Genomic DNA, 13,188 nt, shown 5'->3' with positions numbered 1-13,188 from the left:
GAGGCAAAACCCAGCTGTCCTGGACTGATCCGTGGTACTACAGGAACAAAAATTAGTAGGTAAGAACCAATTTTCCTTTGTATTCCCTGTATGTACCCAGATCAGTCCAGACTACTGGGTTGCTTTCATTAGTAGTGACTGGTCTAGCCACACTCCTAAGCTCTCCAAAAAAGCTTGGCAGAGCCTTCAATAATCACTGGCCATCTTCTGCTAATGTACAGCAATTCTCTGCTGCCTCTGCATTCAGGTAGGCCATTCCACCCCTGTATGATATACACTCCTATCAGAAGCTGGAGTAAAGCTGACTTACTTACATCACTCACAAAGCCCTGCCTTGACATCAGCCTGCTCCTATTTTTTTTATCTCCAGTAGAGGGTGGATATGTCTCTCCCTTGTATGGATTGCTTGTGGTTTAAAAAAAACCAAAGAAAAACTAGGAGAAGATTGATGCACTGCTTGAACGGCTGTGGTGACACTCAGTTTGTCCTTCCCTTAGTTGTGTGCTTTGGCTGGAAGCCTGACCAGGTGTAGACTTTAAACAAAAAGTGCTCGGCCGTGAAGTCTTGGGTTGCCCCCCCCCCCCCCCCCCCTTGTGTAGTTGATGCCCTGATCATGCTCCCAACCAGGGAAGGCAAAAAAGTAGGGAAGTTCTAGGCCCCTCTCTTTCCTTGCAGTGTCCTCCTTCCCTCTGCATTTTCTTCTCTTTTCCCTCTCACATCTCTGATGAATTAGCAATTTGATATGGAGCAGGGCAGAGTGATTTTGGTGCAGTTACATTCAGAAGTTAGTTACTAGAGTTCAGGCCCTGAGCTGGACTATTCACCTGTTGATATGATCTTACCTCTGCAGATCCTGGGATCGAGGGCAGCCCCATTTGACATAGTTCCTGGGCAAGGGTGCATGTACAGCCCCTTTCAGTACACATTGTTCTCCCCATGGAATCCTCAGTCACAGGAGTACACAGACTCCACTTCCCATTTGGGGTGAATGACCGGTTGCAGTGGTGGTTACAAGCGGATCATCTCAGGAAGGGGGTTTCCTTGGAGACACCAGATTAGTTAGTGCTTATGACAGATGTGTGCCTTCTGGGTTGGGGGCCTCACTGTTGAGTTGGTGGATCAAGGTTGATGAAATGCTGAGGAGTGGTGATGGACCATCAATTGGGTGGAAATGTGTGCAGTTCGATTGGCATGCTTGTGGTTTTCTGAGCAGCTGGAAGCTCGAGAGGTAAGAATGTCAGGCAATGCCACAACAGTGGCCCACATCAGTCAAGGGTGAACCAGAAGCCCTCAGGTTGTTGGAGGTAGATGTGCGCCTGGTGTGGGCAGAACATCATCTCCAGGACATATGTCTCCCATATTACTAGGAAGGCAATGTAAGGGGCTGACTTCCATAGCAGGCAGGTCTTGGCCCCAGGAAAATGGGAGTTAGTAGATGAGCTCTTTCAACTCATAGTGATTTGTTGGGGTTGCCTGTATGTGAATTTATGGGTGAGCTCCAATAAGGTGAAGGTACAGTTGGTCTTCAGTTGCAAAAGGAATCTGAGAATGCTGGGCATCAATGCTCTCAGGTTTGGCCACAGCGTGGGGTGTTATGCCTTCCCACTATGGCCAATGATATGGTCGATTGAAAGCTTGTGAGTCAGATTAAAACTGTACTTGTTGTGGCTCTGCATTGGCCCTGGAGGACCTGGTCTGCTGATCTTCAGACTACCATTCAGGCAGAATATATTGTAGTGGGCTCATACTACCCAACAATCTGGGTAAGCTTTGTCTTAGTTTGGCCCTTGAGAGGGCTTTGTTGCTGAAGTGTGATTATTGTTCTGCAGTGATTTCCACTTTTTGCTCTGGGCCAGGACATTTTCTACATCTCTAGCTTATGTTAGGGTTTGGAGAGAGTTCGAGAGCTGGTGTGAGGAGCAAAGTTCTCGCCCTCAAAGTTGAAATTCCATTTGTATTGGAATTTTTGCAGATAGGTTAAAGGCTTGGCAGGTAGCAGCTCTCCCTTGCTAGAGGGGCTGGATCAATGGGGGGAGCCTTGTCTTTTCATCCAGATGTGTCCAGATTTTTGAAGGGAGTTAAGCATCTAGAGCCTCCCTTGCAGCTACCAGTACCTCTTTGGGACATTAATCTGGTCTTGTTTTTTGGCGGGTACTACGTTTCGGCCACAGCATGCTCATTCATTGCGGATGCTTACCTTGAATACAGTTTTTTGGGTAGCATTCTGTTTGGAAGAGTGAGTCTGAGTGTCAAGCTCTTTCTTAGCGTGAGCCCTTTCTATGAATGCTGCCGGGGGCAGTACAGCTTAGGACCGTACCTTCCTTTTTTGTTGAAAGTGGTTTCGGAATTTCATTTGAATCAGTTTGTTTTCCTGCTCATGCTGGATAGGGATAGAGATGAGTGAGATTATTGACTGTTGCGTGCCTTGGATAGCAAGGAGCATTGGTCCAGTACTTGACGATTACCTCCACCATGGACCACAAACAGTCTATCAGACTTCCTGAAAGAGTAAACTAGGAGAGGTGGTGATGCATATAACTGTAACCCGTTGCATGAAAGAAGTCATCACTGTCTGTGGCATGCAGCTGTCTCATTACCTAGACAGATGGGTGCATTCCATGAGAGGTCAGGTGCTATTGTGGGTTGAGCTTCAGTTATTTCCTGTGGATTTGCCAAGCAGCAATGTGGTCCCCTTTGCACACTTTCGCCAAGCATTACCCCTTAGACCAAAGCTTTCCAAAGTGTGTGTCGGGACACATTAGTGTGTCGCCTGTAGTGTGGAGGTGTGTCACCCGGTCCACAGGGCCGGCGGAAGCAGGGAACTATAGCAGGAAGATCAGCGGGCAGTGGTGGAGCTTACATCACCACGGCCCGAAGAAAAGGGTCACGTTCACTCCTCCTCCTTCCTGCCTGTGCAGCCCTGGAAGAAAAACGTTGCCGGAGCTGCGTGGGCAGGAAGGAGGAGGAACATCTGCTGCGTACAGAAGAAGAGCAGCATTAATGGGCCGTTGCGGATCCCACGTCGCGACGGCCCGAGAAGAGAAGGAAACCCGATAGCAGGGCCGCTGCGGATCCCACGTCGCGGCAGCCCGAGAAGAGGAGAAAACCCGATAGCAGGGCCGCTGCAGATCCCATGTCACGGCCAGGGAAGATCAGGGCCTCTGAAGAGCCCATCCTTCGGCAACCCGTGCAGAGGGACAGCATGTGCCAGTGAGAGCCTGTGCTTGAGCAAGAGAGCATGTAGGAGTGAGAGAGCCTGTGTGTGTGAGAGTGAGACAGCATGTGCACGAGAGAGACAGTATGTATGAGAGAGAGGCATGTGAGAGTGAGAGCTGTGGATGTGTGAGATTGCATGTGAGTGAGAGCCTGTGTGTGTGAGAATGTGTGAGATAGCGTGTGAGAATGAGAACCTGATTGTGTGTTTGAGGGAAGACATGGAGAGAAAAGAAATAGAAAAAAAGACCCTGTAAAAGGAATTGGCAAAAAAACAAGAAAGGAAAGGTGGAAAAAAAAGCCTGTGACCAACCGATTAGAAAACTAAGATCAGACAGCAAAGGTAAAAAAAAAAAATTACTTTTTAGTGACTGGCACATGTAATCTTTGGGAATGTGCAAGAGTAGCACTTTCTCTATGCCGATCTCACAATGTACGAGATCAGCATGGAGGAAGTGGAAGCCTGCAAATATTTATTATGAGATAGGTTGTGTTGTGAAACATTTTATTTATTTATATATTTAAGGAAACATACATAAATTGTTGAAATACATTTCGTTCGTTTAACCTCTAGTTTGCTAGTAGACTGAATTACTGTGTCATGAAATTATGTTTGTCTAAAAAGTGTGTCACCAACATGAAAAGTTTGGAAAGCTCTGCCTTAGACATTAGGGCTCAAGAAGACGCAGTTTTTGTGCCTGTGGTGTTGTGGGACTATGGGCAGCCTCCCGCTCTTTTCGGGGGTAGATTTGGTTTTCCTCTATGTACCCAGATTAGTCCAGACTCCTAGGTTTTGCCTCCCCTCCAACAGATGGAGACAGAGAAAGTTTTACTGACACTGACAACATGAGGTGCTACCTGCAGTCCCTCAGTATTTCTGTCTCCAGCAGATGTTGGAGGTGCAAAATCTGCAGTCTGAGATTAAAAAAAACAAACCTCAAACATTGAGGTTTGCTTGCTTCCCAGAGGCTTGTTAGGTCCTGGTGGGGGTTTGGAGACCCTTTGTTGCTTGGTCCTTTGTTGCCAGACAGGGTAGAAAGCTGAGGTTCCAGTTCCCTCAGCCTGAAGGAGGAACAGAGCCTGCTGCTGGTCTTTTCAAGGAAAGTGTTAATTTTTCTTTGATTCCCTGTTTAAAGTTTGTTAAAAAAAAAAGAAAAAAAAGACTAAGGAATGGAAGTGTTGCCATGGGCTGGCAGTTTCTTTGCTCAGGATAGTGGAATAGTAGTCTTCCACCAAGCACTAGATACAGGTGCTGCTCTTTCCACTCTGCCCTGCTATGCTGATATTGCAAGCAATTTGAGAGATACTGTAAGCCAGAGATTGGGTATGGGCCTGTTTGGTGATAGTCCATGTTTGGGAGGCCTAAGAATTTTTATGCTCTGGTTGTGAAATTACCTACATGATGGTAGGTGCATTTAGTCTCATTCTGCATGAGACTAAATGCACAATTGAATCTTTATGGGTAGAAATCCCTTGTGTGTTGGGGAAGACTATATTGATAGGAGTATACTACCGTCCACCTGGTCAAGATGGTGAGACTGACAGTGAAATGCTAAGAGAAATTAGGGAAGCTAACCAAATTGGTAGTGCGGTAATAATGGGAGAGACTTCACTTACCCCAATATTGACTGGGTAAATGTATCATCGGGATACGCTACAGAGATAAAGTTCCTGGATGGAATAAATGATAGCTTTATGGAGCAATTGGTTCAGGAAAAGACGAGAGAGGGAGCAATTTTAGATCTAATTCTCAGTGGAGCAAAGGATTTGGTGAGAGAGGTAACGGTGGTGGGGCCGCTTGGCAATAGTGATCATAATATGATACAATTTGAATTAACGACTGGAAGGGGGACAGTAAGAAAATCCACGGCTTTCAAAAGGGAAACTTTGATAAAATGAGAAAAATAGAAAAAAACTGAAAGGATCAGCTACAAAAGTAAAAAGTGTGTAAGAGGCGTGGTCATTGTTAAAAAAATACCATCCTAGAAGCACAATCCAGATGTATTCCACACATTAAGAAAGGTGGAAAGCAGGCAAAACGATTACTGGCATGGTTAAAAGGGGAGGTGAAAGAAGCTATTTTAGCCAAAAGATCTTCATTCAAAAATTGGAAGAAGGATCCAACAGAGGAAAATAGGAAAATGTATAAACGTTGGCAAGTTAAATGTAAGACATTGATAAGACAAGCTAAGAGAGAATTTGAAAAGAAGTTGACCATAGAGGCAAAAACTCACAGTAAAAACTTTTTTAAAGGTTCTACACGTACCTGACCTACTAAACACTGAGGTTCTACACGTACCTGACCTACTAAACGTTGAGGTTCTACACGTACCTGACCTACTAAACGCTGGGTTCATGCTAATTGGCTTACCGCATAAAGAATTGACCAAGCACCAAGCCTTATTATGTCAACAGGTTTTTATTGCTACACGGATGGTTATCGCACAACATTGGAAGCAGCCAGTGCTCCCTGCACTTACACGGGTACAGCAAAAGGTACATTATCTATGCCGGATGGCGGCAATCACAGCGGAATTGCACAGAACTTTACCCCTATTTCGGGATACTTGGACACCCTTTCTGGACTGGGAAAAATCGGCTACTGATTAGTCATGTCCACTTGCGATGTCTACCCTCTTCGACATCAGAGACCTAACAGAGTAACTGTCCATCCATCAGCAGCGGTATGCTGCATGTGGAACTTGCTTATATGTCCTTTTACTGGAACTCATGGTGGGGGGGTGGGCGGCTTTGGGAACGGGGGGGGGCGGGGTTGGGTGGGGAATTGGGGTGAGGGATGTTTATTACGTTTGAAAATGTTGAAGGACATTATGTTTGACATTTGCTGTTCTGTTGTTCACATTTGCTTGTCTTTATTTATTTCAACACAATAAAATATAACTTTAAAAAAAACAAAAAACTTTTTAAAATATATCCGAAGCAGAAAGCCTGTGAGGGAGTCAGTTGGACCGTTAGATGATCGAGGGGTTAAAGGGGCACTTAGAGAAGATAAGGCCATTGCGGAAAGATTAAATGATTTCTTCGGTGTTTACTGAAGAGGATGTTGGGGAGGTACCCGTACTGGAGAAGGTTTTCACGGGTAATGATTCAGATGGACAACCAAATCACGGTGAACCTAGAAGATGTGGTAGACCTGATTGATAAACTGAAGAGTAGTAAATCACCTGGACTGGATGGTATACACCCCAGAGTTCTGAAGGAACTAAAAATGAAATTTCAGACCTATTAGTAAAAATTTGTAACCTATCATTAAAATCATCCATTGTACCTGAATACTGGAGGATAGCTAATGTAACCCCCATATTTAAAAAGGGCTCCAGGGGAGATCTGGGAAATTACAGACCGGTTAAGCCTGACTTCAGTGCCAGGAAAAATAGTGGAAAGTGTTCTAAACATCAAAATCACAGAACATATAGAAAGACATGGTTTAATGGAACAAAGTCACAAGTCAAGTCTTGCCTCACAAATCTGCTTCACTTTTTTGAAGGAGTTAATAAACATGTGGATAAAGGTGAACCGGTAGATATAGTATACTTGGATTTTCAGAAGGCGTTTGACAAAGTTCCTCATGAGAGGCTTCTAGGAAAAGTAAAAAGTCATGGGATAGGTGGCGATGTCCTTTCGTGGATTACAAACTGGCTAAAAGACAGGAAACAGAGAGTAGGATTAAATGGACAATTTTCTCAGTGGAAGGGAGTGGGCAGTGGCGTGCCTCAGGGATCTCTACTGGGACCCCTACTTTTCAATATATTTATAAATGATCTGGAAAGAAATACAACGAATGAGGTAATCAAATTTGCAGATGATACAAAATTGTTCAGAGTAGTTAAATCACAAGCAGATTGTGATAAATTGCAGAAAGACCTTGTGAGGCTGGAAAACTGGGCATCTAAATGGCAGATGAAATTTAATGTGGACAAGTGCTAGGTGATGCATATAGGGAAAAATAACCTATATGCTGTCGGCTAACGTCACCCACAACAATTTTGTGGGTGACGTTAGCCGACGTCACTTCCGAGGAAACCGTCATGATAGTTTGAGCATGCAGGCTGGCTGATGTGGCAAAAAATTTTTCTTCAAGAGAAAGTGCAAGCGTATAATAAACCGAAGTACGTATGCCACAGGAACAGCATTTTGAATTATCGAGCCTAATTGACAATATTCTTTAAAGATATGTTGCAACATTTGGGAGTCTGAATTCGGTTTCAGTGAATATAATACAGCAATTGCATGACTGCAAGTATAAAGTTATAAATATAGTCCCTGAGGAAGCCTCTACACAATAGAGGCGAAACGAAGATATCTTTTGTCGGACTCATTATATACGGATTCTGAATTCATGAATGGGGTTAAATTACTAAATGTGTGATCAGTGATTATCACATATTTAGTTTTTTGAAAATCTATGGAGTAACAATCTTGTGTAAATTTATTAATTAGCACATGTTTGTATTTGAAGAACTGGATGTATAATTACATTTATGATAAAAAAAACATTGGTTTATTAACATCTCAAACTTCATGCAAATTTTTATTGTGTTGTATGAGTATGAATGCGCTAGCTTAGTTTTAATTTGTCTATGTAGGGTTATGGGGGGTTTTCTATACTAATAAATATAATATTGATGCTATTTAATGTCTCGCTATTTTGTTATATGTTGATGACAGTGATATAGGGAGTAGTACTTTAAATTGCCCTTTGTGTTGTTATACCTATTTTTTTTTGTTATACCAGATTACCATGGCTGCAAATTTGATGCAGCTAACAGGCGGTGGTGTGTATGCCTGCATAGGTTTACCTGTAGGGAGGGAGGCCAGGCAATTTATTCTATTTCTTTCAAAATATATGATGCACTTTACAAGCGAGGTACAGGCACCAATAACATGGCAAACAGGAACCACCAGTGCAAAGGCAAAAGAGACAAAACACCACAAACTAGGTAGAAACACAACAGTAGCACATGAGGACAGGCTGCCAATATATAATAACATAAAAGCAGAATTCTCTATAATGAAACATGAATAATGAGTACAAAATTATAATTTATATCCTATTTAAAGAAGGTAATTTGCTAATATAATAAATAATTTAAAAAAAAGGGCACACCAGAAGTATAGGTAAAGACTCAATTTAATTATCCATATTATAATAATACAGATAAACGCATAGAAAGGCTGCACTCCCAGGCCTCTGCTTATCGTAGCGGGCAGCCCCGGAGCTACAATCCATTGCCTTCTTGCACATTACACGTCCCACATTCCACCCCCGCCCCAGCAGACTCTCTCCGGGACACGCACGCTGCAGCCCTTTCAAGGGAAGTCCTGCAGGCGGCGCCACTCTCCATGTAAAGGCAAGAAAAGCAAACCAAGGCAGCTTTCGCTACGTCAAGCAATTGTGTACATGAGAAGCGGAGCGCTGGCCGCGCGGCAAAGCTGGACGCCGGCGCGTGCTCGGGGCGCGCGCATCCCTCCCACGGAAGGAGATGCGCCGGCCGGGGAGGGCGCGCATGCACACAGCCTTCCGATTGGCTGCCTCTCCCCTCAGCGCTTCACGCGCTCCGGCTCTCCCCTTTGTTTTTGTAGCAAACTAGTTTCAGAAGAGAAGGGAAGGAACGGGGGGGAAGAGGGCGAGAGGAAAAGCTGCAGATTCGAAGAGCAGCAAAAGACTAGAGTTTGGGGGCAACTCGAGGAGGGGAGGAGACCCACGGGATCAACAGGAGGAAGAGGGACTAGAGGGGAGGGCAACTGCAAGAAGAGAGACCTGGGGGAGAGTTTCTGTGCAGGGACATAGGGAGCGGAGCCTGGAGCCCCCTGCAGGATGAAGGGAAGGTGGCAGCTCTGCACCAGAAGAGGGGCTGAGCTCAGAAGGTGAGTACTGGGGCCGAGCTCAGAAGGTGAGTACTGGGGCCTTGCTCACAGCAGGCTGACAGCAGGCCTCCCTTGTGCATACTGCCCCTTGAACCCCTCCCCCAATCTGCACCTGTGACGGGGAGGGCTGCATACTGCCCTCTGTCTCCCAGCACTGCAAGTGGGGGTGTGCATGCTGCTGCCCTGACCCTCCATCTGCACCCATGGGGAGAACGCATACTACTCCCTCTCCATCTGCACACCCTGACGCTCTCCTTTACTGCACCTGTGCAGGATACTGCTCCCTGCTCCCCTTCCCGATTAGTTAACATTGGCATGGGAGAGGGGTAGCACACCTGAGGGAGGTTCATTCTGTTTTTTTCGAAAGAATATTACACTTAAATAAAGGACATGTTTGGAAGAAGTGGCAGTGATTTGTAATCTAATTGTCTTTCTTTCTGTAGAACTATTTTCACTGGGGTTTGAGTTGTACATACTGCGTTGGAATTTATCTGGGATACCATTAAGCGATTTAGACCCTAGGAGAAGCGCCATACAGATTTTTAAAATAAATAAAATAAAAATGTTAATATTTGCAAAATGTGCACTTTAATATTTAGAAAATAACTGAGACCTTGACTTAAGTGGCCATTCAAAGGTGGGCCCCCTAGCAACATAGCTGCCCCTAACCTTGTGCTGAGGCATTGGGTCGAGGGACAAGTGCTCTTTCATATCATGGGACAGGGTCAGTGGAAGAAGGAAGCTGATGATGCATTTGTACAGGTTTCCAATGCATCTTCATCTGGAATATTGTGTCCAGTTCTGGAAATCATACATTCGTGCCCAGGGTGATGGGTCACCCCGTAGCATAAGGCTAGGGATAACCTGCACAGAGCAACAGTTACTACCCTTAAAAGAAACATGTGAGTATTCAACACGGTGAGGCGGTTACTACCCTTAACAGAAACTTGGGGGTAGCCTGCATAGAGTGGCAGTTATACCCTTAACAGAAACATGGGGATATCCTGCACGGAGTAGCAATTAACTACCCTTAACTGAAACATGGGGGTATCTTGCACAGAGAGGCAGTTACTACCATAACAAACTTTCTGGGAAGACTGGATGGACTATTTGGTTTTGTTTTTTTTACTGCCGACGTTTCTTTGTTACTATGATTGGATGCATGGAACAGCCTTCCAGAGATGCTGGAGACAGAGTAAAAAAGTAGGGGATAAACACAGAAGGTCCCTAGCCATAAAGATGAGCCGGGGTGTGTGGCATGCAACGGGAGGAGGTTTGGGAAGTGTGGTTGGACCTTGCTGTCCTTATCTGCTATCATATTCTGTTTACTTGCTGGGACATAAGGTCAATACTGGCTTGGAGGGGAGAGTGACTGCTAGCACCATACTGGGCCACTGGGTCAGTGCTGGCTCAGAGGGGAGAGTGTCCCCTCTCATGATGCTGAGACACTGGGTCAGTGCTGGGTCAGAGGGAGGGAGTGTCCCTAACACCATGCTGGGACACTGGGTCAGTGCTGGGTCAATGATAAACCTGAACTGGCATCGTGGATTTAACATGTCATTAAATGGTATTTGTCTCTGTAGTTTGATTCTCTGCAGAGCAAATTTCTTTCCATTTTGGAGGACGTAAACTGCAGCCTTCTAGCATTATGCACCTTTGATTAGCATTTCAACGGCACTGGTTTTCTGAGTAAAACCATTTTGCTTTTAACTCTTGACTCCCATAGTGACATTGGCAAGTTCTTTCTTCTGTGGTGAATAGAGTATGGCTCTTGATTAGACAGATGCTTTCATTGCTAGGCCTGGTGGGGCTCAAGGGGCAATGTGAGGGTTAAAGGATTGTTGTGTCTACTGAGATATCACACGCATGAGCACTCATGCCCGCCCACACACACACACATATGTGCATACACACAATGCTTCCATGCGCATATATGTATATGCATACACATAAATACATATGGATACACACAAGCTGATGCCTGCACACAAATACACACACACACACACCCTAAGTGATTATCAGAGCATTTGTAGGATGACAAGAAAATCCAATTCTGACTATAAATATAACACATGACAAGAAACTGTTCCCCCCATTCCTGGATTCTTTTAGTCATAGTGCATTCTATATGTGTGTGTCGGAGAAAAACTCTCAGAAAAAAAAATAAAAATCAGTTATAGTAGCAGAGATTATGCAGGTAGGACTGTGATGGTTCACAACAGATACTAAATTTAACACCTAGCAAACAGATTTCATAACATATTAAACAGCTATAAAGAAGGACTGCGGATAGTATAAGCTGCTTATGCTGATGCTTGAGCAGGACTTATGAGAGATGGTTTCTGGGGGAAATGTGTGTTTAAAACTTGCAAAAGAAACAGAAGGTTAAAATTTATTCTGCATGTCTATAAAGTATATTAAAGAAAACAGAAGGTTGAAATCATTCTTTGTGTATTAACAGCTCACAAAAGTTAATTATTTAGCTGTGGGAAGGTGTGAGAGCTGTTTTCTAGAGACACAATCAGTGATGTTTAATTTTCCCAACCACTCACTCAACTCCATAAGATTTACCCCAATTGGGAAGTTTGTATTGGAGACAATGTAGAGGGATGGGATCCTTTTTTTAATGTTTGATGGGAGCGTCCCAAAATCCTTAATTGGGGTATGGTGAGCACTTTTTGAGATGACACAATATGTAAGATGTGAAAGACCTTACAACCTTTTTTGGGGGGGATTTCAAATTCAAATATTCCTTCTAGAACAATGAAGTTTATTATTGAAGTAATTACTGGAGCAAGATGTGAGGTTGCTGTTCATTGGAAAAGTGCTATTTTACTGAACTTTGCTTCATTACAATGTCATTTATGAAGGGTATGTTATGTGAGCAAACTGACTATAAAGAATAATTCTGCTGCTGATTTTCAGGAAGTATAGAAATCCTTTGAACAATGGTATGATATGTGACTTTCATATTCTGAGTCCTGGGATTTTTCTTCCTCTGACTAATGTTTGGTATTGGTTGAGGAATGGGATTGGGGGGGGGGGGGGGGCAGGGATGAAGGATGGGGTTGGTTTCTCTCCATCCCTTGTAACAAAAGTTTAATACATGTTATCTAAATTAAAAAGTTATAGGGAAACATTATCCTTTATAGGAGAAAATTATTGATAATCATACATATGGCATTCGGTACAAAAGATTAGATAGCCCTCATCTCACTGCTGGACTGCCATCCGCTTCTTAATGTTTGTTGAGTTATTAAAGTTATTTAAAATTGTATAAAAGTTGGGGATGCTTAATCCAATTTAAAATACCCTAAGAAATTTAAAGCACTTTACTTTAATCCATAATTGATCTGCAGTAGCACTTCAGTTAATTAATTGCTAAAGTTAAGATAATTATTCACTCGTTGATGTAAATCTATCAGTTGGTGAGGGATTGTGTGTGTGCACCTGGGGTAAAGAGAATGAGTCTGATTTCTGGAGACTAGAGTAGCAGAGCTGGAGGAGCTGAGGCAGACAGAAAGGTATATTGTCTTCGGGGACATAGTAGAGTGGCTCCGCCTCCAGGTTGTTAGCCCCAGGGCTGCTTTGGAGAACCAAGGTCACCTGGCAGGAGAGCATCACCTTGGTGTGGCAGGACGTGATCCTGTAGGTAGGTGATGCTTTACCCTCTTGCACTGAGAATGTGTCTCCAGGAAGGAATAGCGATTCAATCACCAGGATTATAGATAGCTGGGAGACCGGTGGGCGTGAGGATCAATGGGTAATTTGCGTTTGCGGTGTGAAGATAGTGGACCTTGTGCATCACCTAGGTAGGATTTTAGAGAGCATTGGGAAGAAACCTCCTGTGAATGGCGTGTGCGGGTACCGACATCATTAAGAAGGTGCAGGAGAGGGGTTCGGGAAACCAAATTTAGGCTTTCCGGTAGGAAATTGAAATCCAGAACCTCCAGGGTTGCATTTTCAGAAACGCTCCCTGTTCCGTGCACAGAAACCCCAAATCCGGCTGAACGCTAGAGTTTTAGTGCATGCATGATACGATGGTGAAGGGAAGTGGGCTTTAGGTTTGTTAGCAAGTTGGTT

General features: G+C 44.1%; 1 protein-coding gene across 3 annotated transcripts in view; it reads left to right on the top strand.

Annotated features, from left to right (window-relative positions):
• The first annotated feature begins 8,646 nt into the window (after nucleotides 1-8,646).
• LOC115077904 (mothers against decapentaplegic homolog 4-like) overlaps nucleotides 8,647-13,188 on the top strand; it is a 33,439-nt gene continuing 28,897 nt past the window's right edge. For 2 of the 3 annotated variants that reach the window (XM_029580318.1, XM_029580317.1), the window contains exon 1: nucleotides 8,648-9,102. The gene's annotated coding sequence lies outside the window, so the exon portion shown is untranslated. Of the gene's footprint in view, nucleotides 9,103-13,188 lie in introns of all 3 variants that reach the window. The other variant, XM_029580319.1, reaches the window with a different exon arrangement.

The sequence above is a fragment of the Rhinatrema bivittatum genome, chromosome 16 (genome assembly GCF_901001135.1).
Source record: "Rhinatrema bivittatum chromosome 16, aRhiBiv1.1, whole genome shotgun sequence".
Taxonomy (NCBI): domain Eukaryota; kingdom Metazoa; phylum Chordata; class Amphibia; order Gymnophiona; family Rhinatrematidae; genus Rhinatrema; species Rhinatrema bivittatum.
This window is presented reverse-complemented; position numbering and strand designations above follow the sequence as displayed.